The sequence below is a fragment of the Diorhabda sublineata genome, chromosome 2 (genome assembly GCF_026230105.1).
Source record: "Diorhabda sublineata isolate icDioSubl1.1 chromosome 2, icDioSubl1.1, whole genome shotgun sequence".
Lineage (NCBI taxonomy): Eukaryota > Metazoa > Arthropoda > Insecta > Coleoptera > Chrysomelidae > Diorhabda > Diorhabda sublineata.
This window is the reverse complement of record NC_079475.1, coordinates 1,362,832-1,389,482: the sequence shown is the minus strand read 5'-3', so window position 1 is coordinate 1,389,482 and position 26,651 is coordinate 1,362,832. Positions and strand designations below refer to the sequence as shown.

Below are 26,651 nucleotides of genomic sequence, written 5' to 3'. Positions count from 1 at the left end.
GTTGGAAGGGTTATGGGGAAAACTTTAGAAGAACCATCTCTTAGGCAGAAATGGATTGAAGGAATAAGAAGCTAGAGTATGTATTAAAAGAAAAACCAGGTAGTACTGAAGACTGTTAAAACAGCAGGATGATAAACATTATTGCCCAAAATCGAAATGGTTATTGAAGTAGGGTTACCCGATGGAAAAAAGACAAAAAATTGGAAGAAATGGTGTCAAATTAGCGAACAAGTATGACAATGAACCTAAGATTTGAACTATAGGCTACATCTATTTCATATTCAGCTTCCCCAATCATCATGTGTTTTAAGTTTTTAAGGCGATCTGAGTTGTTTGTATCTAATGATTCATGGGGAACGTAGATCTTGGAACACGTATTAACATTCAGTTAAGACAATTTAATGTCTTAAAATCTCTCACACGTATACATCAAACTCCAATTAACAATGCACCGTGTCATGATGTTTTTTTTTTGGTATCAAAGTCTTTCGGTGTCTCTAACACTCACTTCATTCACCAGATTTAGCACCATAGAACTTATTACTCTTTTCCGAAAAATAAAATGTGTTGACATGAAGATGTTAATACCATTCCTGATAACTAGAAGTGAAAAACAAAATACGAAATAAGCTTTCTACAAATGTTTAAATTAGAGTATTTGCTCAACATATTCAGTACTTTGATAGAGAATAATTCAAATTTCAAACACACACACAATAAATTATATCGATTGTTCCAATTTTGGAATAATAACCCACTACGACAAATAAAATATTTCATCCCAGTTATTTTTTCACCTATATAATATTTGTCTCCAATATTTTCTCTAACTACAGCGAAATATCCATAAATACCAATAACTCCTGTCTCAAACAAGGGAGATGATTGACCTTCTACTGAAGCACCTCCAAGGGACTCGTCAAAATCACTGTTAAATCCCTGCTCAGGCCCTAGTTGACCATTTGATATTCTGCTGATCTTTTTATAGAATGCTCACAAATAACATAATTTCTATTGAATTCACATTTTCTGTATTTTTTCTTTTCGGTATATTCAATAGAAACCTTATTGAAATTAATTTTTTTCTCTTCGTCTGTTAAATAAATTTTATATAATGAAACTAGCAAATAGAAAATATTTGTTAGTGAGTTTTTTGTCTTTATTGCTGTACAATATTCTCATCCCACGTAAGCGTTTTATGGTCTGGAAATACGATTAAATTGATTGAAGGAAAATAATTGGAAGAAGTTGAAATATTAATCACATTATAAAAAAAAACAATAAACTTTTCTAGACTTTCGATGAAAAGGAATATTCATTCACAAAATTGATTCATTGAGAAGAGTCTCATAGATTTTTAACTAAATCATATGAGCCCTCAATTAGTATAATAAAGATTTTTACTACTATGAGAGAAATCATCACATATGGGGCAGTGTTTTGGGGTACTAAAACTAGTTTGAATACCACAAGGAACAATATCTGGAAGGACTGGCTTACATATGTGCAGCCGGTGCCATAAAATCATGCCTAACAGCTGCACTAAAAGTTATTCTAGATAAAACATCACTTATTCACCAAAGAAATACCATCTCTAAATAATGACCAAGTCTGGAACAAGCCTCGGGATGATAAATCGAAAAAGTTTAGCTTTGAGAAAAAATCTACCTCAATATTAAGCTGTTGAAATAAATGGGGTCATAACACTTTACAAAAAATGCCATTAAATGGTACGGATCTAAAACTGCAATAGAAGTCTACGGGTCCAGAGCCAAGCACTTTGACAGCCTGTGCAACAAACCAATCACTTTTTAAGCAGAGATTTATGCGACTGAAAAATGTGTCCAACTATCACAAACAGGAGATCATTATCAAGTCAAGCAGCCATTAGAGCTCTAAGTTCCAATATCATAAAATCCAAAATCGTTTGGGATCGCCTGGAAAAATTGAACTAGCTGATTAACAAAGCACATCGAAGTGGAGGGAAAAGGAATAGCTGGTAAGCTCGCTAAATTGGGGTCAGAAAACTCCTTCGTGGGACCTGAACACTTCAGTTGTATCAGCTACTGATAAAGAAGATAGATGGTAGCAAAACCAAATATTTGGACAAACAACAGAGGCTGAGACAGGCAAAAACTCTTCTGGGAAACTATCACAAAAGAAAACAAGCTGACTAACCACAAACTACGAATACTAACAGGAGTTCTGTCGGGGTAAAATCACCAACAATGAGAATCTGTCGAAAAAAGTGAAAAGAGTTCTCTAGCATTTATGTCTTCAAGCAACCAGTAACTCTGAAAAATATTTTTCATTTCTTCTTTGGTGATTAGCTTAAAAACATTTAACCCTACAAGTTTCCTGGTTGTCCCATTTGTATAATATAATATAATAATAATCAACTATAATTATACATATTCTTAGAATCTTGTTTCACTTTATTGATTCAACATTTAATTACTTTCTATGACTATGAATTGTACGCTTTCGAAAATTTAAAATACGTTTGTTATATTCGAATATTGATGATGCTCTTTGCTCAATAAGTTTCTGTCAAATGTAATTCTGTTATTATTGATATTATATGCAGAATGGATTCTTGAAATCATCTTTTTCCTTCTCATTATATAACGAATTTAATATACAATTCTCTCTGATTTTCCAGCGTACTTTATAAGTAGTTATAAGCTATACAAAAAAAACTGGTTTGTTTCGGATTTATCACATCCATTTCGGACTTTTAATTCGCCAGAGGCGAGGTATAAAAAGCATGCAGTTTTTGAATGCCACTTAACCGGAATCATGTTCCCGATATTTCTCACTCCTCGCCTAAGGGAATCCATTGCGATCCTTCTGCAGAGTACCAAGTTTTCGCTTTCCCGAATCGCAACCATTTCATGACACACTTGAAATTTACAACTTCGCTTTTTCGATAAAACTAACAAAATGAAAGTTTGAAAAACGTCACGTTTCCCGAATCGAGTTTTCTATTTTGAAAGGGTACAAATATTTTTTTACGCCTGTGCTCGATTCGACTGATGATTATTCATTCTAAAGCTTCGTTAATCAAAACATTTTTGATTGGTGAGATATTTTTTTGGTTTTACCATCAACATTTGTAATAAGTCAAATGAGGTATCGATTGAGATAAAATATGTACAAGAACTGATCTCATTGCATCGCTCATGAATTTGGTATTATTTTTCGATGCATTCTCTGAGGACTCGACTATTAAACTACGGATTCATGGCCGATGAGTTGAAGTAGAAAGTTCTTTATAAAAGGAAAATCAACAATAGTTGCAGTAGGCAAAATGAAAATAAAATAATACACGATTACTGTAGATATCGCAAAAGCGTTCGACACCGCATCGCACCTAAACGAGTTAGAAAGAATGGAAATCAGCTTTGTAGCTTCCCAACTAATACATAGTTATCTGGAAGCAAGACATATTGGACTGGACAACTGCCAAAATATTCATATCAAGATTTTACATAGTGAAATATCGCAGGAATTGATTCGGAGCCTTACTCTCTGGAATGTGTTATAACGATAATATGGAACTTGAGCTTCAAGATAGAATAATTCTATCTTCATAATGTTGAAGATCTGACCTTGATCGTTGTTGCACTTGACGAAGAGAAACAAGATATGAAAACCAAGCTCTTGGATGAACGCCAGAAAATTCTACCACCAATTCTACCAAGCGCTAAAGTAATGAAGGTGTAGGATTCATCTTGTACGCCAAACGTACAGAACTTTACAAAATGGCGGAATTAATGTGTGTAATAACAAATGACAACGCCATAGTATTTTCACACCATCTACTTCCGGCAAAAAATCATTTCGTTTTGACTTCATATTTGACATGACGATTGATTAATGTTATTACAATAAATTGTTATTATTATTCAATATCCAAACAGTAAAAGAGAGCCAATGAGTTGATTAGTTTAAAAATAAATTGTAAAAAGTGTCGATTGGAAATCAACCAATTTCAATTTTGATCGTGAATATTTGAATCTCAGTGAGTTCAAAAGAATATTTTACATTCGAATTTTTCTCATTTACGAGTCCATTGAAATGTTACAAAGGACCTTGCGTTTTTCTGAGGACTAAATTTTATTATATCGATATGTGAGGGAGGTCAAGGAAAGCTTAACTCTAAGTTTGTGAGGCTTCACAGCTTGTCCCTCGGCCGACATCTTAAATAAAGGGGTGAGAAGCTATTTTTGACGATATCTCGAAAAATAATAAATAAGAAAAATTTGTAAAGAAAAGGAAAATGAAAAAAAAAAAATTGGAATAATAACAAATTTTGTTTTGACACGATGTGGTTAGCATACACGCGCCCCGGTACATTTGGAGCGTTCTATGAGCCACAAGAATAAGCGAAATTAAAAAAATTCACATATAAAATTTATCCTTCAAGAACGATTTAAAACATTGTTCTGGGGTAATTTTATTGAAAAATTAAAAAATAAAAAGTTATTGAGCGAAAAAAGAGATTTTTGCACTTTTTTGCTCACAACTTTTTAAATTCGTGGTTAATTGCAAAAAGTGTCAAGAACAAAATTGTAGGCAAAGCAATTTGCCACAATTTATGTGATACCAAATTTTTTCTAGAAATAACAGTTCGCGAGATATCGTCAAAAATAGTTTCTTACCCCTTTATTTAAGATGACGGCTGGGGGAGAAGCTGTGAAATCCCACAAATTTGGGATTAAGCTTTCCGTGACCCTCATTACACATCTATAAAATGAAATTGTGTCCTCAGAAAAATACAAGGTCATTGTAACATTTCAATGGACTTACTCGTAAATGAGAAAGATTCGAATGTAAAATCCGAATTCACCGCGATTCAAATATTCAAAACTGAAATTGGTTGATTTCCAATCAACTCTTTTTACAATTTATTTTCAAACTAATCAACTCATTAGCTCTCTTTTATTATTCGGATATTGAATAATAAGAATTTAATGTAATACCATTAATCAATCGTCATGTTAAATGTCAAGTCAAAACGAAATGATTTTTGCCGGAAGTAGATGGTGTATAAATAGTATGGCGTTGCCATTTGTTTTTACACATATCAATTCCGCCATTTTGTAAAGTTCTGTACGTTTGGCGTACAAGATGAATCCTATAGCTTTTACGAGTGCTTTGACAAGTTGGTTAATGGCAAAAAGTGTCATAGACAAAATTGTAGTCTAAGCGATTTGCCACAATTTATCTAGGCACTAATTTTTTGTAGGGATAATAGTACTCACCCCTTCAATAAAATGGCGACTGGGGGATAAGCTGTGGAACCCCAAAAACTTGGGGTCAAGCTTTCCTTGACTCCCCAACACATCGATAAAATAAAATTCCGTCCTCAGAATAACGCAAGGTAAAGGTATTAAAATTGAAACATTCTAATGGACTAAGTGTTGCCTTGTAGTAGTTGTTCGACCCCTATAAACCACGTACATGTACCATCGTTTTAGATAATAATGTTAGCACGTATTCTGACCCATCCTGAGTTACGGAATTAAACGAAATTCCGTTTGCCGGTAATTGTCGAAACTGCATTTGGATACAATCATGCACCAATAAAATAACTACACGCCCTTCTGCGCTTGATTTCCCGCTCGTATAACTTTAAATACGTGAATAACCTAAGGCCGTTTTTGATGCACTGATCTCCAGAGCCACATCAGCCCATTTTGAAGTGAGATATTCTATACCACGTAATCATTTTATTCTGGCAATTATTGCAAATTCATCGCGGTTATGTAAGTGCTCGACGCGCATGTAAAACAAAATATATTCAAGGTGGGTGATGAAGAGCTTCTACCATATGTAGAAGAATATCATGAGGCTACTAAATGTACTAACTCCTCTTCTTTACTAATTTACTAGGTAATTTGTTAAATCAACCATGAATTTTGAAAAATTATAGTTTTTAGACAGCTCATTTTATTCAAATGATATAAACTAAACTTAGAAACTTAGAAATTCCAGTACCGGCTTAGAAAAATGGATATAAGTATTCGTATCGAATTTCTCACTCATTTTGTTCAATTTTTATCGGATCAAATTTTATCAAACATAGAACAACTAGAATGACTTTTTACATAATAAGGCATTAATACAGAGAGAATTTTATGTATGGAACGCCTCAATTATCTCTAGTACGATTTTTTGTACAAGGTCCTTGTGATAAGGCCAACATTATAGTAGTATTCACATTGTTGTCAGATCTTTCCTTTTTCCGAAAAAAAAAACTTTATCAGGATCACCTTGTATATTTTTTGCTTTTCGAAATCGTTGAAAAATACTTTCTTTTGATGTTTTCTATACCTAAAAGCCATAATTTCGGACGCAGAAGTTGAAATAATATATTCAGATGGCAATGATTGCTGCAATAACAAAGAATAAATTATTATTGTTAAAGTTTATTGAAAATCACGATGGATCGTTTATCTGAAAAGGAAGAAATTGATATTTTGATGATATGGTGATAGAAGAGAACAATAAACGTGTAATATATTCAATAATGAATATCCTAACCGAAATCCCATCACAAGTACATTAGTAAAAAAATTCAACGAAACTGGTTCAATGAAAGATTCATCTAAATCAGGGCGCAGAAAAACTGCATCAACTGTAAACAATTCTCAGATATTTGTGTCCTGTTAGAAGACGATCCATACTCAAGAACTAGACAAATATCCAGGGAACTTGATATTTCGCAAACATCCATACAAAGTAAGAGTTTTCAATCAAATTTTTGAAGTAATGTTATGTTTTGCGATGTATTAGTGGAAATATAGATATTGTTCACGTAACAATCCTCGTTGGATGCGTGAAACCCACATTCAATATCCTGAAAAACTGAATGTATGGACAAAATCTTATAATACCTTAGTTGGTCTGGATATTTCCAAATACGAGTGAGTATTTTCAATTACATTTGAAAAGAAACTTCATTATTAGAAATTTTCAGACAATAATAGTATCCCAAACAACAATATTTGGCTACCACAAGATGGTGACGTCTATTTCGCAGAAGATGGATTGGAAGTCGTGGTTTAATCTAATAGCCCTCGCGATCACCCGACATCAATCCTTTAGACTTTTTCCCTTGGGGTCACTTGAAAAACATCGTTCATAAAACAAAACCTGCCAATATTCAGTAATTAAAATTTAGAATTACTTCAGAGATATAAGAATTGAGCAGTCAGGGATGTTGTAAAATGAATTGTAAGGTTTTAAAAATCGCATGGCTTGTTGTATGGACAACATTTTGAGCATGTGCTGTAATCTGCAATAACAAATTTGACGTTTCAATAAATTATTATTGTTGAAGTTTATTGAAAGTCACAATGGATCGTTTATTTGAAAAAGAACGAATTAAAAGTAAAGTAAATTTTTCTAAATTCGTAATTTTTCTACATTACAAATGTGGATGTACTTCAAACATTACAGAAACATGTTAAGATTTGTCTTCAGTTGTTATAAAAATCGTATAAGCCGTTCCATACTTAAAATTCACTCTGTATAAACAAAAAATATGGATTTTGAGTATTTTAATTGAAAAGAATTCCCATCACATAATCTAATATGTTCAATTACATCTTAATGTCAATTCATATTATCTCTAAGGGCAGAATCAATTATGTATTTTCCAATAGTGAATTTTTAGAAAAAATTTGTTATTTTTGATAATTTGTTTGGAAAGTAAAAACTCATCTAAATATTAATGCTTGTTCATTAAAAATGATTCCAAATGATAATTCATTGTAGCAACTGTACCAAATAAAAATGTAGCAACTCTAGCAAATTTTCAAATTAAGATTGGCGTTAACTGTTAGACGTTTCTTATTTTTTTAAACCCATTTTCATTATTATACATCTTTCTTCTATTGCACAATAAGACAAACATGACACGTTCAAAATGTTTAAAAAAGTCAGAGAAATAGCTGGTCCATACAACAAGAAGACTCCTCATACCTTAAGGGATTCAAAAGGACAAATAATCATAAATGAAGAAGAAATACCGTGAACAGTTATGCAAACAAACGATGCAGTCCTTAACAGAGCAGCTTATTTGGGACGCATAATGCGTGGTTGTCGGATTAATTTCCTCCAGTTGATTATGATGGGTTGAGTTGAAGGAATTGGAAGGAAACAAGCCTTTTGGTTGAAGAATTTTAGAGAATGGACTGGGATAAAAGAAACAGGACAGTTATTTAGACTAGCTCAAGATAGACAGAGTTTTGCCATGCTGATAGCCAACATCTAAGGGGACTTGATACCGTACATTAAGAAGAAAAAAACTATTGTGTTAGTTTTGGTACAGCTTTTGTTACTTCTATTATTGAAGCTGTTATTATAAACCCTGCAATAAGCACTAGATAATAAAAATAAGTAGAGTCTTACAAGAAATCATCTGTATCCATATCATATTCAAATGGTTCAACGACTGCTTCCTGAAGAAGGACTCTGTAGGTAGATGTAGATGATCAACATCGACTAACGTGTGGACAGAAGAAATTTCCCATGCAATTCGAGAGAGTCGTTTACAGTTTTCGGCTAACGTGTGAGTTGATGTCATAAATGACAAATTAGTAGATTTTAACTTATTCATTGGCCCTTTAAGAGAACAAGTCCAATTGGATTTGAAAATACTCATCATCTTATACAACATGTAGTTGACGAAATGTCCAAAGAGAGAAGAAATTTGTATTGGGATTAGAATTTGGTTAACGTATTCATTTATTTATTTATTAAAAATGTCAATTTTAAGCTAATTAACCTGTTTATAACTTCCAAACAGTTCAAAGTAGAAATGTGTAATTTTTTCCAAAATGTTCCACAAAGCTGAAAAATACTTATTATATAGGTAAATGGTACAAACATTCATTTTTCTACCTTATAAGGCTAGGCCCACGCAGAATTTAGTCAGTTAATTAAAAATTAGGGACCTTAGGAACTAACGAAAAAAATCCTATTAAGTGCACGTACCACGTTCGGTTAGGTTAGGTTAGTAGTAGTTAGTGGAAATAATCTTAGAAGCAAAGAATAAAAAAAATTATATTTGACTTTATGGTGTAACGAAGTTTATGGTAAACGCGTCATCGGTTCAATATATCCCAAGTTGGCACACGTAGGTAAACGTACGTATTTACTGTACTTGAACGCGTGTGATTAGCTGAAAAATTATGAATGTAAACTTGAAATTAAATATGATTTGAGATGAGCAATTAGAAAGAGGAATTTCTAATATTTGTTTATTGTGTAAATTCAGATTGAGATCACATCCAAATTACTCATCATTGATAGTAGTTCCCTAAACAGTTTCTGTTTCTTTGTTTTTAACTTAATTGTGTCTAGTGAGAATGTACAATTAAAGTGAAACCTATCTCAAATACTTCAGATACTCAATATAATATGTTTTTATTATTTTGTTCCCTGCAATCATCTCTAAATTATAAGTGATAACTTTGAGCAGCTTCCCATTTGTCATTTATTGAAAACTCACTAATGTTAGTACTTCTTATAATTTCTTCATCTCCTGGCACTCTTTTCGGATGTGAAAAACCACAGGTTTCACATAATCTGTTCTTGAGATCGAATTGTACTGATAGGCAAAAGAAATCATAAGGAATTCGTTTAAACTCTTCTCGAGGAGCTGACAGATCAACCTCGCAAGAAGTTCTGAAAACTCGATCCTTTATCTAGCTACGTACCACGAGCATGTTTGGAGTTTGGAGGATTGGGCAAGAAAGTATCCGGAAAGACAGATTTTAATGCACACCTCGAGCAGAAATAGCAAGATTCGTCCGCGTATTTTATCACTTGCAATAAATATTGCGTGAACACTATATCATACCTGATCAAGTTCTATTGGATCTGCAGGTTTGGACCTTTGCTAGTGACTCTCCAGCGTGCTGAAAATTGCGTTTTTCCAAGTCTTCATCAAAATTTATCTCTTTATCGTCGAGATTCAAGGGAAAAGGGTTACCAATTTTGGGAGATTCTAGCACTTCAGTTTCTTATTAAAATATCATTTCTTTTTATTTATAGAGTTTCTGGATTGCTTTTTCCAGTGATGAACTATTTCTTTCCAAATTATGCTTTGACTCCTGATCATCTCGAACTGGAACCAGAACTTTGTCTACTCTAGGAAATTCTTTTCTAAGGAAGAGACATGTACTTTCCTTCTACATTTCTTTTCCTGCTATTATTGAAATGTATTTCATTCTCAAAATTGTTTGGTATAAGTAAAAGATGCTTATCGTTTCCTCTTTTTCAAGCTAAAATTGAATATTGACTTATGAATCTTCATATTGTATGAGGAGTTTCCAGAATCGAATATCTCATGAAACTTTTTCCATCGAAATTCCACGGTTCGATTTTCGTCACAGTCTAATAAACCCAGTTCCACTCTGCATCCAGTATCCCGAGGACAAATACATATATTTCTGGAGACCGATAACAGATTGCGGAGGTAGAGAGTAGAGAAGAATTTATGACGCCATTTTCAATACATTTATAAAGGGAATTTTCGAGTTTTACGTTGGTAACGAAACTGATGGTACGCTTATCGAATAAGGATAAAGAAAATTGTGGAAAACAGTATTTGAAAAAAAAAATACGACATTTACTGGAGTTACATAAAACAGTTTTTTAGAATAGATAATCACGATTATTCTTTATTATATAAAAACTTTACACAAAGCTGCGAAATGAATAAGGACCGGACTACGACTACTGTAAGAATTAGAATCTTTTTCCTTTTAATTGCCTCGAAACTTATTGAAAATGATATTTTCAAGTCAATTAAATGTACTATAAATAACTTTTTAAAACAACATGAAGTTGATGAAAATAAGATGAATAAAACAGGCATTGGGAGTCCGGCTCTGGCAACCGTTAACAGTGAAAGTGTCAGTTCCTGTCAGTTCCTATAAAAATAACTCTTTTTCGATAGTTATCACAGTCCTAAAATCTATGAAACTATAGATAGAATCGCTTAGAAGTGTTTTTAACTCAGAGACATTACTGAAGTAGAATCTCATACATTCATACTAAAACAGTGAATTTGTTTCACACTGTGCTATTAATTTTACATCGCACCGGTTTGGAATTCGCAAAAAAAACAACAAACCAGCTCTTATCAACTTGATAAGAAGTGGCCTGTGCCAAAACAGGTCTGCACTCTCGAATCAAAGCGGAAATATTTCTAAAATTAATGATGCAAAATACAAATGTTGGGACTTCTGACTACAGAAACTCTCAGAATATAAACCCTACAAAAACATACTCATCTATACTTAGTAACCACAATTTCCTACAAAACACCAAGCAATTGTTTTTCCAGCTGTTGATAACCTGAAAATTCAAGATTACCTGATATCACTTGGAGAACTAATCGGTCCAAAAAATATACTATTCACATCGAGGCTATCAAACAATAGAATATGCATGTACCTCGCAAATGAAGATACTGTAGACCGCTTCATGACCTTTCATAAAGTGCTGATCATTATCAACAACATTTCGATCCAAGCCCGAAAGCTTATAACACCTTCCGAAAGATCAATACTCTCAAATGTATACCCCACCATACCACACTTAGCTCTAATCGATGAACTTAACAAAATAAGTCTCAATACACTCTCACCAATGTCTTTCCTCAAAATTAGCTCCACAATTCCGGAATATAACCACATCTACAGCCTTAGAAGACAAATATTTATTTCACCATCCACAATCCAAATACCCGCCTGTCTAATGATTACACACGAGAACACCAGTTACATAATTTACCTATCCCAAGACCGTCTACTATGTTTTACATGTAAAAAACCAGGTCATACTGCAGCAAACTGTAAAAACTCCCAATTACAAACTTATGAACAACCCCAAATAGCTGAACTACCACAAAACCGCACCCAACCTTCCTAGCAGCCCCAAAATACCGAAGCCAATACTCCACAAGCACACACCAAGATCCCATCAGAAACCCCTATAACACCTCACTCCCAGAATGCACCCCCCATAAACATAAAAGAAATTCTGCAAAACAGCACCAAACACAACTACGAGCAAATAATTACGCCTCCCCCTCAAACAGAAGGAATTAAACCAGAGAACCCTAAGAAACCTTCTTTCCCCAAACCAAATAGGCCAAGTAAAAAGCCTAAAAATAAACCAGACATCTCTACAGAAATTCTCATGGAACCAATTAGAAAAGTCATTTCAGAACAAAATCCTTCTTTCATATTGGACCACAACCAGATATCTGATCTTTTTGAAAATGTCTACAGCTCATCTGATCCAATTAGTATAATAAAGAACTACACAAATGCTTTTACTGGATTAATAGACATGCTAACAAAAATTTACCCTTTCTTTGAGCAGAGAGCTATCAAAAGCAGATGCACTAAACTCAAGAAGAAACTGTTTTCTCACCTACAATTGAACATACCAGAAACAGACCTCTTTGAAACAGAAAGTGAATCATCTCAAACAAATATTAACTAACTGAACCAATAATTTACTTTAATATTTTGATCCCCGTATTTTCATGGACTTTACATCTATACTACAATGGAATATCAATGGCTTTTATAACAACTTACCAATGTTGCAAACCATCCTATCCAAACAAAAATGCGAAGTTATTTGTCTTCAAGAAACCAATTTCAAATACAATAACAACGAACCGTTCAGGCAATTTAACAGCTTCTACAAGAACCGAATAAATGCTGAAATAGCTGGCGGAGGAGTAGCAATATTTATGTAAAAATCTCTCCGCGACCCTTACAAACCTTGAAGCCGTAGCTATCGAACTACACACTAATCCAAAAGTAAATATATGCAATGTATATATCCCTCTATACATCCCTCCAGCATATCAAGTATATGCTAAAGAATTAAATGAATTATTGGAACAAATTCCTCAACCTAGAATAATAGTCGGAGACTTCAATGCCCATAACACCATGTGGGGATCAACATCAATAAACCAGAGAGGTCGCTTACTGGGAGATACTCTTGATGACGCAAATCTCTCCATCTTAAATGATGGGAAGCCAACTAGATTTAACATACAATCAGGACAGGGTTCATGTATTGACCTCACTATCTGTGACCCATCTTTGACTCCAGCTCTTTCCTGGGATCGGCTGGACTATACCTACAACAGTGACCACTATTCAATCATCATTCATAACAACAGAAAACCAAATCACAATCACGACTTATATCCAAAATGGAACTTAAAAAAAGCAGATTGGGCTCTTTTCAAAACAATTATCTCCGAAAGTTTGACAACTTACACAATTACAACAGATATAGACGAAGCTTAAGAAAACTTTATTAGTATTTTTCAGCGAGCAGCAAACATATCAATCGGAAGAACTACACATCTGAAACGACGGAATCCTGTGCCGTAGTGGAATAGTGACTGCGAATCAGCAATAAAGAGCAACAAAAAAACTTTCAATAGATATAAAAGACACAATACATCAGCAAACAAAATCGAATTTTTGAAAACCCGAGCCGAAGCTAGACGTACAATAAAAACTGCTAAACGCAAATCCTGGACATAATACGTCTCTAAAATAAATTCTGAAACACCCATGACGGAGGTATGGGAAAAAGTGAGAAAAATATCAGGACTTTACAAGCACCATAATATACACATGCTAGAGAAAGACGGACGCACAACCACAGATAACTCCAAAATAGTCTCAATACTAGCTACCACTTACAAAAACCGCTCCATCACACGCAATTACGATGATACTGTTATTACCCATGAGAGAGAAGAAAAAGATAAAGTAATGATACACGAATACATCCTTAACCTGTTCAATACCATCTGGCTGCAACATAACTTTCCTGAAAAATGGCGTGAATCCATAATAATTCCTATACTGAAACCACAAACCATTAGAACCCATCCTGAATCCTATAGACCTATATCACTCACATGTGCTATGTGCAAACTAATGGAAAAAATAATAAACAACAGACTGCTCTGGACTCTAGAAAAAAGAAATCTTATTATAGGAACAAAGCGGATTTAGACAACAAAGGTCAGCCCTGGATAACATAATAGACTTGGAAAGTGAAATCAACGAAGCATTTGCTTTAAAAAACAGCTGTCTAACTATTTTCTTTGACTTTAACCGTGATTTTGACACTGCAAGGCATGATTACATCATAAAAAAATTATACGAATTCAACATACATGGTCACTGCCTGGATTTTAACAAAAACTTCCTGAGAAATCGAACATTTAAAGTTAAAACCAACGGCACCACCTCCGAAAAAACATATTTTAATAATGGTGTACCCCAAGGATCAATCATAAGTCCCACACTCTTTATCATCGCAATCAACGACATCCTGAAAAACTTAAAGTTATCAGTAAAAGCTCGACTATACGCAGATGACTTAGTTGTTCACTGTAAAGGAAAAAATATTAAAAACCTCTTCTCACAAAGTCAGGCTTATATCCATAACTTAGAACTGTGGTCACAAAAAACTGGTTTTAATTTTTCAACTACAAAGACTCGCTATATTCTTTTCTCAAGACAAAAGAACATACCAAACATACCGGTACTGAAACTTTATAATGAAGACTAAGCTGGAATTACCATATTAGAAACCTTCTCCTAGCTTGCAACATACGACTGAACTTACTGAAAACGCTAACGAACAAAGAATGGGGTGCAGATCGACAAACATTACTAACATTGTACCGAACACTTATTCGATCAAAACTGGATTATGGATCAATTGTATATTCAACAGCAAACAAATCGCTACTGAAAAAACTCGACAGCTTTCACAACTCATCCTTACGTTTGATAACAGGTGCATTCAAAACAACACCAGTGGAAAGTCTGTACTGCGAATCAGGGGAACCATCCTTGGGAGACAGAAGAATATATTTGAGCCTTACATATGCAGCCAAATTAAAATTCAATCCTTCCATTCCGACCCTCCAAAACTGCTTCTCCAAGAAATTCCCAAATCTTTTTTCAAATAAACCCAGAACCCCCAAACCTTTCTATGCTAGAATTCGATCATATCTAAGCGAATTAAATTTCTTTATTCCTGAATGCCTTCCTATCGAATCTTCTCAAACTCCACCATGGACAATAGGAAGCATGAAATTCATTACCCATCTCACCTCTTCCGACAAACACCACACCAAGACGGTACGGGGATCGCAATCATTACACTAACCTCCAAGTATATGATAAAATCTCCTCAAACCCTATCCACTTTCTATGCTGAATTATATGCAATATATCGAGCTACCCACTTCGCCGCTTCATCAAACGAGCCTAATCATGTCATACTCACTTAGCTAAATCTAAAGTCTTCAAAAAATTCACACCACAAATCCATTAGTAATCAAAATGCAACAACTGCAATACATACAAGATAACAACAAAAAACTAGTATTCTGTTAGATCCCCTCACACATTGGAATAAAAGGAAACGAAGAGGCAAACCTAACGGCTAAGGAAGCTGTAATTAGTGATAGTGCGGAGTGCGTGAACTTTTTAACTACTATCGATATTAAAACAATCTTAAAGCGTAAAGTGTTTAATAAATGGGAGATCAAATGGACAACATCCACACCAAACTTCGTGAAGTGAAAGACTCAATAAAACCATGGTCAATACTACCGAAAAATCACAGAGATGAAGTTCTTTTAACACGTCTGCGTCTAGGCCATACGCGACTGACGCACAGCTACTTATTTGATGCGAAACCCGAACCAAAATGTAGCAACTGCAATTGCAAATTAACTATAAAATACATAATCGCAGAATGTCCATCTCTTAACTCAGAAAGCTCATCATCAAATCTACCACTCGGAACAATACGTGAAATTTTAGGACCAAAATACAACATTACTTACCTTAAAAATTACCTTACACAGATCTCTATTATAAAATTAATTTAACAATTATTCATAGATTAAATACTTAATCTTTACTAAATCGCTAATAACCAGTATACGGTTGATGCGAATTTTGTAATAAAAAAATAAACAGGCATTTTCTCATAACAAGGTTCTCACTTCCCCCCTCCTTATTATTTGAAAAGATAGGGTGAAAATCGTGAAATAGAAAAGCGCAGATTTTGTTCAAGGATTCCATTATATAAAGTATCCCATTGAATGAGAATAAAAATATTGCATTTTCAATTTTATGTTTTCGAATACGCCCTCTAGTCGTAGATTTAAAATTCTAAAAATAATGCTAACGTGTGCCATTTTTGTCCCTAGTGCTATAATATAAGCCGTTCCTAAGATATGATTGATAGCCGTGTACATCTCGCATTGGGTAACTCCAAGGCCAAATTAGGTGAATATCCCGAAAAATCGACACACCCAGTATATTACCACGTAAAAACTTGTCTTTTGGCATCCTAAAACTATTCTCAAAACTCACACATAATTGGATTGTCGCAATTTTTAAAGTCGGGTGTCAAAGGTCACAAAAATCAATTCTTTCTACATTTTTTGCAAATATCTCGTTTTCTATGGGTTTAACACTATTTGTATTTATTAACAATATTGGAGAAAACTCAATTAATTCTCTACAACTTTTGTATTATACATTTTCACATACCTTGAACCGTTTTCAAGATATAGGGCGTAAAGCGCGCGGTCAGAGAATCATTTGAGGTCAACTGTTAGTCCCGATCAAAAACCACTAATATTAAGGTGAGGTTAGGTTAAGTTATGTTAGGTTAGGTTAGGTTAAGTTAGGTAAGGTTAGGTTAGATTAGGTTAGGTTAGGTTAGGTTAGGTTAGATTAAGTTAGGTTAGGTTAGGTTAGGTTATGTTAGATTAGGTTAGGTTAGGTTAGGTTAGGTTAGGTTAGGTTAGGTTAGGTTAGGTTAGGTTAGGATAGGATAGGTTATGTTAGGTTAGATTAGGTTAGGTTAGCTTAAGTTAGGTTATAATTTATCACTTCATTTATAATTATCATTTTTTAATAACTTTTAGATAAATTTTTTCGTGGTTACATATAATTATTGGAATTATTGAGGAAAATACCAATCTAATCCATATGACTTTCTATATGAATAAAGATTTTCAATTCAAGCTTTTATTAAACATCATAGATTTATTATTATCATAGTTCATAAAAATTTCGATAGTTCTAATTTCAATTCACTTCTTCTTCTCCATCTTCTTTTTCTTCTCATTCTTCATCATCGTCGTCTTGCTACAAAATTTTAATTTCCTCTTCACAACTGTCTTCGAAGTAAGTTGTCTCCGAATCATTCATGATTTCTGGGTCAAAGGTTCTATCGTCATTAATATCGGTCTGATATGGTGCAGCATTGGGACAAGCTTGTCTATTACACTGACCGCAACCTAAAGACAACTGTAACCTCACTTCAGCTGCTGCAGGTGGTAAAATAATCGGGATTCGATACGAATTCTCCCACCCCATTCTTACGGTTCTAAATCATTCCCTAACCAAGTTTCAATTTGAGAATAAACGCTATTGAAATATTAGTGAGCTGCTCCACTCGTTGGTGGAATATTCGATATTATCCACAGATTTCGGAGCATTATAAATTTCTAATAAAGTTTGCATTCTAATCTCAAATAATCTCAACCGGACAGTTTTCTTCTTAAAATGCTGCAGCAAGTTTAAGGATTGGAAATAAAATGAACTTAATTATTTTCTATTTCAAATGCTGTTTTAGGTTTGATAAATTTCATGATATGTTGGATTAAAATTAATCTAAAATTAATAAAAAATAATAATTTTCAATATAACAATGAATTATGATCTCAAATAATTCTCTGACCGCGCTCTCTACGCCTCTATTTCGAACACAGTTCAAGATATATAAAAATGTTGAATACAAAAGTTGTAGAGAATTAATTGAGCTCTCTATGATGTTGTTAATAAATAAAAATGGTGTTAAACCCATATAAAACGAGATATTTGCAAAAAATGTAAAAAAAATCAATTTTTGTGACACCTGATTTCAAAACTTGAGCCAAAAGACAAGTTTTAACGTTATAATATATTGAATTTGTCGATTTTTCGAAATCAACCCCTTATAAAAACTGGACTATCAAGTTGTGAATGTAGAACGACAGCTTAATAGCTTTGTTGTTATTTGGACTTCAATTTTTTTTATTGGTTCATGATACAGAATAATTTTCAGTTGCTGTATTAAAGTTTCTTGAGTACAGACAACGATGATCAATTTTCAGTTGTCATTTGAAAATAGAACCAAATATTTTCATATATTAAATGAATAAGGAAAGTCTGTGATGATTTTGTAGATTATAAGGATAAACGAGAAATGCAGAGAAAAATCCGATTATCCTATATCATGGATAAATGGGGAAAGCACTCGACTTAAAAGTAAACATTTTAAAACAACAGGATTTGAATAAACCGATGTTATTTTTTTTGTGCTTCTGGTATTTGCGGCGCTTATAAAAACATTTACTTTCCAAATAACTATTCATACTCAACACATTGGTGTACATACATAAATTAGAATATTCTCCAAACTAAATTTTCAATATTTTGAATTTCTATTGAAAATTTCAAGGTATAACATCCGTGATAAATTTTTCTTCAATACTATAACTTTCCGTGTATTTAAAAATTATTTTGCATCAAAAGCAGGATCAGTTCCTTATCAAATCAAGCTATTGGTAGCCGAGATCAATGATTTTGTTAATGACGTTTATCACGTCCTTATTTGAAAGTTGGTTAATAGTTTGTAGGTACTACGGTTTTTCATTAAGTATTTACTATTTTGTATGATATCTTTGTATTTTGGGATAATAAAGTAAATTATGTGAGATGAGGTAAAAAACTCACAATCGACATCACATCATAATCACAATTGAGATCAATTTCCTACCAAATTCTAGTGAAATTCATCCCATCAAAGAGTTTTCGCAATTCAGAAAAGATATGGTAGTCACTTCCACACGTTGCCTGTTGCATTTTCAGAACCCACTTTGCACTACTGAGGTCCCGATCCTCCATCTCTCGGTAATGCTTCTTCCAGTTTTCCATTCACTTCGTCCGAATAAGTTGGCCAGCTAGTACGCTGTTTCTCATGGACGTCTGCACGTCCACCGGGGTAACAAAAAGCGTATAACATAGAGTAATTTGTACACTGTTGTGAGAATCGAATTGAAGCGCCATCTTTCATGGCTACCAAGATAAGAATGAACGTTGTACACAGTTTGCCAGGATATGAATTGATAGACTAGATTTTTTCCTTCAAACTCTCAGCTGGTGGCCAAACTTCTGGTATAATTCTTAGAATTTCCGGGCAAAAAATGGAAGCAACATTTTTTCCAAAAGAATCGCTGAAGATGTTAAAATACAACTGCGTAAAATACAATGCCTTTCTAATATATTAATTTCGTTTTTTTTTGCATCACCTGCTTAAATTACATCAATTATTGACAGTAGATAAACTAAATAAGTAGATCAGGTTCGAGTAATGCATAATAAACGTTACCCCAGTGAGATCAACACCATACTCCATTAGTTCAAGTTTCACAACTCTTTGTAAAGCTTCAACCACTCTCTTTATTTAGTTGAATTTTCTGGAACCGTTGATGGTATTACACACTAATTAGACTACCACCACCCCAACACTCACAATTACCTTGCCTGATGCTCGTTTCGATAACCAAGTTTTCGTCTTCAGAGACTACATAATCTATTTCGCACCTCTAATCATCATTTTTTGATCGGATTTCTTCTGGTTTCAGTTTGGGGTAGTAGATATCTTTTTAATATCAATTGATGTGAACACCAAGAAATAACAACCTCTTTTAAGTGGAACTTAAAATCTGTCTAGATCTCACCTACAGCACCGCGATAACCTTGTTTTATGAACTACCCTCTTATATTAAAAACAAAACCTTGAAAATTTGCTATATCCCCAATCATTCAATAATTCTGATAACATTATATGAAACTATGATTAATAAAGTATAATTGTGATATTATTTTATTTAATTATGATGAAATCTTCAATTTTTAAGAAGAGCGAGTTAATGCAGTTTCATTAATTGTTAATGACTTATCATTTTGTCTTATAATACACTTCAGTCAGGTGAATAGCTCCTTATAATTGCAAATTTACTTCCAGTAGAGTTTTCACATGCACCCAAAGGCACTTGAGTGCCCTTTGAACTTGCCCTTAACGTTTCCTTTCCTCTTATAATAATTATCAATGAGACCCTCGAGATTCAAATGTTATTATCCTCAACTTTTTGCCAAAGGCGGCTTGTAATACTCTTACAATGTAAATTTTCCGTCAGTAGACTATAAACAAGAAACTCTTGAAATGAGTACTTTCCTTTTAAATATGTTTGCATCTTATTTAAATCTTACATAGTACGATTTAAATCAAGTTTCGAAACCAAAATCGGTAGATCAAACGAAACATTTTGATTATATTAGAAGTGATCATTTTTCCGAAGATTTTAATAAAATTTTTATGAAATTGCAAACTCATATAATAGAGTATCTGACGGCTAAAGCAAACAAACAGCCTCAGCTCACCTCAATTTATACTATTCATGAATAGGATGATGTAATTATAGAAGATCAAAGCCATAAATTGAAGAGAAAGATCGGATATTGAAGCTTAGAACCATTAAAAATGAACAAAAGCAGATACATGAAAGAAAAAGGTCAGTTTAGTTTAGATACAGACAATATCTGGAAAAACATGGACCAAGATATGAAAATACATTATATATGTAATTAACGTCAGTATTTACCTCAATATATAAAAAAGCTTGAACAGCAACCAATAAGAAACAATTGTTGATAGTTGTTCAAGCTGGGACAAAGCCCCACAAAGCCTGATAAGGAAAATCACAGTAGCAAAATTACAAATAAATCGCGCTGGAAAAATAGTTTAAGAAAAGGCAGTACAGGAAAAATAAATTTCAGTTCTTTCTTACTTACTTGTTATGTAATTTAAAGAAAATATGAAGGATATATATTTGATCATGAAGCTAAGTTAGGTAGTTTCAAAGAAGCTGAAGAATTTATTCGTTCTTTTAAAATACTTTCAGATGAAGAAGCCAAAGATAGGCTGGAAGAGGCAGATGAAAATAACGATGATATAGTCACTAGTGAAAAATATTTAGCTGATACATATGGGATAGACAGTTCCGAAAATACTATTGAAATTGGGAGTGAAAATGAACATTTGATTCAAGATGATAAAAATATGTGGAAAGCAACAGATATCAATAACGACGGTGTTCTTGATGCTAGTGAATGGATATCATTTTCTCACCCAACATGCTACCTATAGAACAAACTTTTAAAGACAAAGATAAGGATGAAGATAGCTTCATCAATTTCCAAGAATATATAGGAACTAGAGGAATTGATATCAGTAAAGATGATTCAGTTCCAGAAAAGCTTAATTCTATGATTTGTTGGATAAGAATAAAGATGGAAAGTTAGAAGGAAATGAAAAAATATCTTGGATAGAACCTAGTTATTATGAAATAGCTCAAGAGAAGGTTGATCATTTAATTGCTCACAGTGATGATAATCACAATGATGTACTGAATTTTGAGGAAATCTTTGATCACAATGACACATTTGTTGGTAGTGAATCAAAGGATTACGGTGATCATTCGCACAATATTTTCATTATTTTGATGATGAATTGTGCTAGAATTGATAGAATTGCATCATAGTTTTGTAATTTTAAATTATTTTTTAGGTAGTAATTGAGTATTACAGTTTATAGTACAAAATGGTTACTATTTCAAATATTACTAAAATACATGAATACTAGAACGCGCTTATCCAGATATTTTTGCTTAATTATTTCCCAAATTCTATGGTGAGAATTCTGTATTATTCAACTTGATGAGTGCTCATCAAAACCTCACTGTGAGAATTATTTGGTTCGATTTGCATTTGAAAGATGAATTTTCCCTTGGTCTGTCAGTCGTTGAAGAAATAGATGAAATTGTTGGAAAAATCCTCAAGGATTGATATACTTCATATAGTTACAGGAAGAAACGTCGATTGAATACTTAAAAGAGGTCTATACTTTTTGGTGTTCACATCAATTGATATTAAAAGCTCTCTGACCAATATGATGCCTGGCGTGTTTCTAGACAAATCAGTCTAGCCGTATCTTATTTTGTATAGGGGCAACGGATTGTTTTGAAATTTCACATGAAGCCCCGAAAAATCGCACCGCTAGGTTTTTTGAAACAACTTAAAAAAAATTCACGTACTTGATGTAGAATTGGAGATAACTTGATGTGATGTCTCACATAAAGTTCAGTGCGCCAAGTCATAGGCCCATGAAATTCTCTCCCAAGAAACGGTCACAAAAACATCGTGGTAAAGTAGAAGCATTTCCAGAAGATGATCTCTCTAAACCAATTCATTTAACAGCCTTCATTGGTTACAAATCAAGTATGATCCACGTTGTACGGGAACCATATAGACCAGGATATAATATGAATAAGAAGGGAATGGTACAAGCAGTTATAATTCAAAAACTCCCCCGACGGTTATTGTCGATGTTGTAGGTTACATTGAAACACCACATAGTGGCTCTAGTTGAAGTTAGCCCAAACACTCAGATGAAATTGTTGAAACGATGGAAGTTCAATTTAACGGAGTCGTGTTCTAGTTACAGTTTGGGCTGAACATCTTTCTGAAGATTGTAGGAGACGTCTCTACAAGAAATGGTATGAAGGCAAAGGCACTAAAGCTTCCAAGAAATAGACCGATTTAGGTATAAAATACACTCAGATGAAATTGCTGAAACGATGGAAATTCAATTGGGCGGAGGCGAAATCTAAGTCGTTTAAAAAACTATGAAAACACATTTTTTTGCCAAAAATCGATTTTGTTCATTAACCTTTAAGAATATGTCTTTTGTCACAAAATTGGCTCCAGTTTCAGTAATTGCTTCTTCATTTAAGCTGAATTTCTTAATGGCGACCATTTTCTTAGATCAGTGAATTAGTCACAATTAGTCACTTCGGGCCAGATCTTGACTATGCGGTGGTTGTGGAAGTGATTTGAAGTGTTTAATCTAAATGGTAATCTAAACTAAACTAAATGTTCGATTATTCGATAAAGACTATTAAAACTCTACTCTTGATAAATGTGACCTTAGAACCTCCCATGAAACTATCTACCGAGATAAAATGGGTATATGAGACTTAGTGGAAAGTTTTGCTTCAAAGCTAGCGGTGCCTAGAAGATTCTTCAGTTCTAAAGAATCTATAGAATTGAGAAAAGACAACTAAAAGGCTTAAAAGGTACACAACGAAACTCACTCTAACAACGCTTTCTATTCGTCACGATAAATTATATATGAAACAAAAAGGTATAAAAAATAGGCAACTTTATAGTATTTCAATGTTTCTAATAAAACTTCGTATGAATAAACTCTCATTCGATTATTAGTTGGTCGTTACAAGTTTCTGAGAAGCTAGTTTTGGATGCTTCTCCAAAATAGAAAAATGTATTTAAGAAAAACAGAATTCCTGCATCCTATTTTCAATAGTGATAAGGAGCAAAGTTAAGAACGCGGAAAACTTTGATTAAATTTGTACACTTTTAACTTTGATGAAAAATTTCTCTGGAATATCCTGCGGCGAAAAAGAATATTGTTAAATATTATGATTAAAAAAGTTTTGATACACTTTCCTATTTGTAACAGTAGTTTTTCGATTCTAGTTTTAACGAAAACTTTCGATAGAAACATTGCTGAATTCTGTTTGGAACAAAATTAGTTTTTTCTTGAGTATTTACGTTCAACATTTGGAAAGTGCTATATTACTGAATAGAGAATTGAAACCCCTTATAAACCCCTTTCTGTTTAAAGTTTTTATGGAGGTTATTATTACCTTTAGGGCGTTGAAGGGACAGAAAGTGTGTTTTTATGTACAAAAATTGACCTGCTTCAGGATCTCTTATTTGCATTCATTATTTTAGCACCTCAGTGTGTATTAGAAGTAATCTCACTTCATTATTTCATTTAAAAGTATTCAGTATGAAATAATTTCTTGTTTAATATTCACTAATTTGGTTTGTTAGGAATGAAGAGCAAAGTTTTGAAGTCAATACTCTTGAATGCCAAGTTTTTGAAAATGAATAGTTAGTTTTGATTTAATAAATTGGTAATTTTTTGTTATGGGATTGTTTACAAACCGAATAACAAGTTGATTTTGTAGAAACTTGATGTGATATATTATGAAGCATTATCACTTCTTTTAATAGACAGTTCGTGGAGCTTCATCTCGTTGGGTAGATGGATCTCAATTGGATGATTAACATCAGGAAGAAGTCTTAAGAAGATGATAAAAAAATCTAGATAAACCTCACCATTAACTGTGCTTTCAAAAAAATAAGGGCCAATAATTTTATTGTTAATGATAACAACTCAAACGTTTACTCCATTAATATATTGATTCAATGAAGATTTTCTCTGCTCCAATATCTAAAATTCTGTTTTTTAACCGTTCTGTTCGAAAGAAACAGCTTCATCAGAAAATATTTGGTTCAAGAATTGTAAATCTGCTTTCATTCTGTCCATCATCAACTCACTGCTTCCATATTCATTTAACTTCTGAAGTTAAATCAACTTCTGAGTTGTCTTATGCGGATTTTTCTCGATCTCTAGAAGTACGTCTAATTTTATTTGAACAGTCAATTGAACATTTATACCTGGTTTTTGCTAACTGTAGACCTCGAATCGTGTTGACCAGGGCATTTTTTATCTAAAATCTTACAAACCACCTTTTGAGTTCCTGTTTTATTACCACAACCAATCATAATTAAAATGTCGGTTGTTTGAGTATATGATTTAATTAAATTAAATTGGCACACTAATATTATACTGACTGTTCATTTTCCAATGATATGGTAGAGATCCAACCACCTAATTCCATATTCTTCCAATTGATCTTCATGGAATGAAACCAAATATTCTCTGAATTCATATAATTTTGTAAAGCTTTTTCTAACCACTTGGTTATGGACAATTTTTGTAAAAGTCTCGAGTGATAACTTTTATTATCTACAAATATAGTACTGAGAAAGAAGATCCGTTTGAACTTCTCCCTTTTCCACTTGGTGGACTCGAACTAGTTGATAATCCATTCAAAAAAAGCCTTTCTTCGACTTGTAATAGTTTCATTTTGCTAGAATTAATTTAGAGTCCATAATTGATCTATATTTTCTATGAATAAAATATATTTCTCAGTTGGTTTTCTATTCCTTTTATATATATATTTTATATGACATTTTTCTTTAACCAAATTTCGTTATTTTCATTGAAATAGACCTTCCGGAATGCTTTTTTACAACAAAAACTTATTTTGAAAGTTTTCATATTGTGATTCGACTCAGTTCGGGGTAATTTCCATCATCTCGAACTGACAAGAACTTTGTCTAAATCTCTTTTTCAAAAATAAAATCAGTCATAAATGTGGTTATCGTCGAGAGAAAATGAAGAATAATATTCATAAAAATCCAAAATCCATGCATCCATTATTCTGAGTAATGAAATCAATACAAAGAATTATTCACTATTACGAGCCTTTCTCAAGAAGATGCCACTTCTTTTCGGGGGTGGAGAATTTTTCACTCAAAATAATCCCAGAAAGATCAGCAAATTTAAAGTGAAAAATGTCATATGAAGATTTTTCGCTAGATCAATACTTTTTGAGTTATTCGCAATTGAAAAGTACGATTTTTCGTCAAAAAACGCATTTTTCAATAGTTTTTTTCGTATAACTCTGTAATGATGCATTTTATCTGAAAAAGTGTAATGAATAAAAATGAAGCTTTTGAAAAAAAAAAACAAAGAAAATAAGTTGTATTTTGAGACCTAAAGCAAGTTATAGATACTTGAATAGCTTTTGTTTTATGTAATTGAGCATATAACCTCAAATAACAGGAAAGGGTACATTTTTCTACAAAAATTCATAGAATACTTTTTGAAGAGCTTAAAAATACCTTTCAAATTACCACTGACAAAATCGTTTCTACTGAAATTTCAGTGAAATATGATGTAAAATAGTTGAAGTAGTTAAAAACAAAATGTACTGGAACTGATGGTATTTCATTGAAAATCAATTCCTTGTACCAAATACTTTATTTTGATGTTATTTACGACATCTGAAAGTTTTGCTCATTAGAAATGCATAATTCTGAAAAAAAGAGCATTAAATGAAACTTTTTTTTTGATTCTTTAAATAATTTTTATTAGCCCATTTCTTCTCCATAACTATAAGAGATACAAAAACAAATCAAAGCATTTTTCATGACGATTATTTTGCTCTTTTTATTTTTTTAAGCAAAAAAATTAACGGGGTTATAACTAAATTAATCTGTCACTACAGTGCGAGGATTGTTTATACACAGCCATTTGACCCTTTATTAATAAAACGTGGAGAGTCTCAGGACCTCCTAACATACATAGGCCTGTAGCCCTGAAAATAACCTTTATAATGGTTTTCTGTAGAATTGATATCTTTAAATTAATGGAGTTACATGAAAAATAAGTATTTTAAATTTTTTTTGTGAATTATAGAATATGAAAAAGTTTCAAATTTT

General features: G+C 32.9%; 1 protein-coding gene and 1 pseudogene across 1 annotated transcript in view; both read left to right on the top strand.

Moving 5' to 3' along the window:
* The window catches only part of LOC130452990 (kinesin-like protein CG14535), a 252,562-nt gene that overhangs the window by 89,710 nt on the left and 136,201 nt on the right, over positions 1-26,651 (top strand). The gene's annotated exons all lie outside the window — the stretch shown is intronic.
* Positions 22,337-22,805, top strand: LOC130452992 (60S ribosomal protein L3-like; annotated as a pseudogene).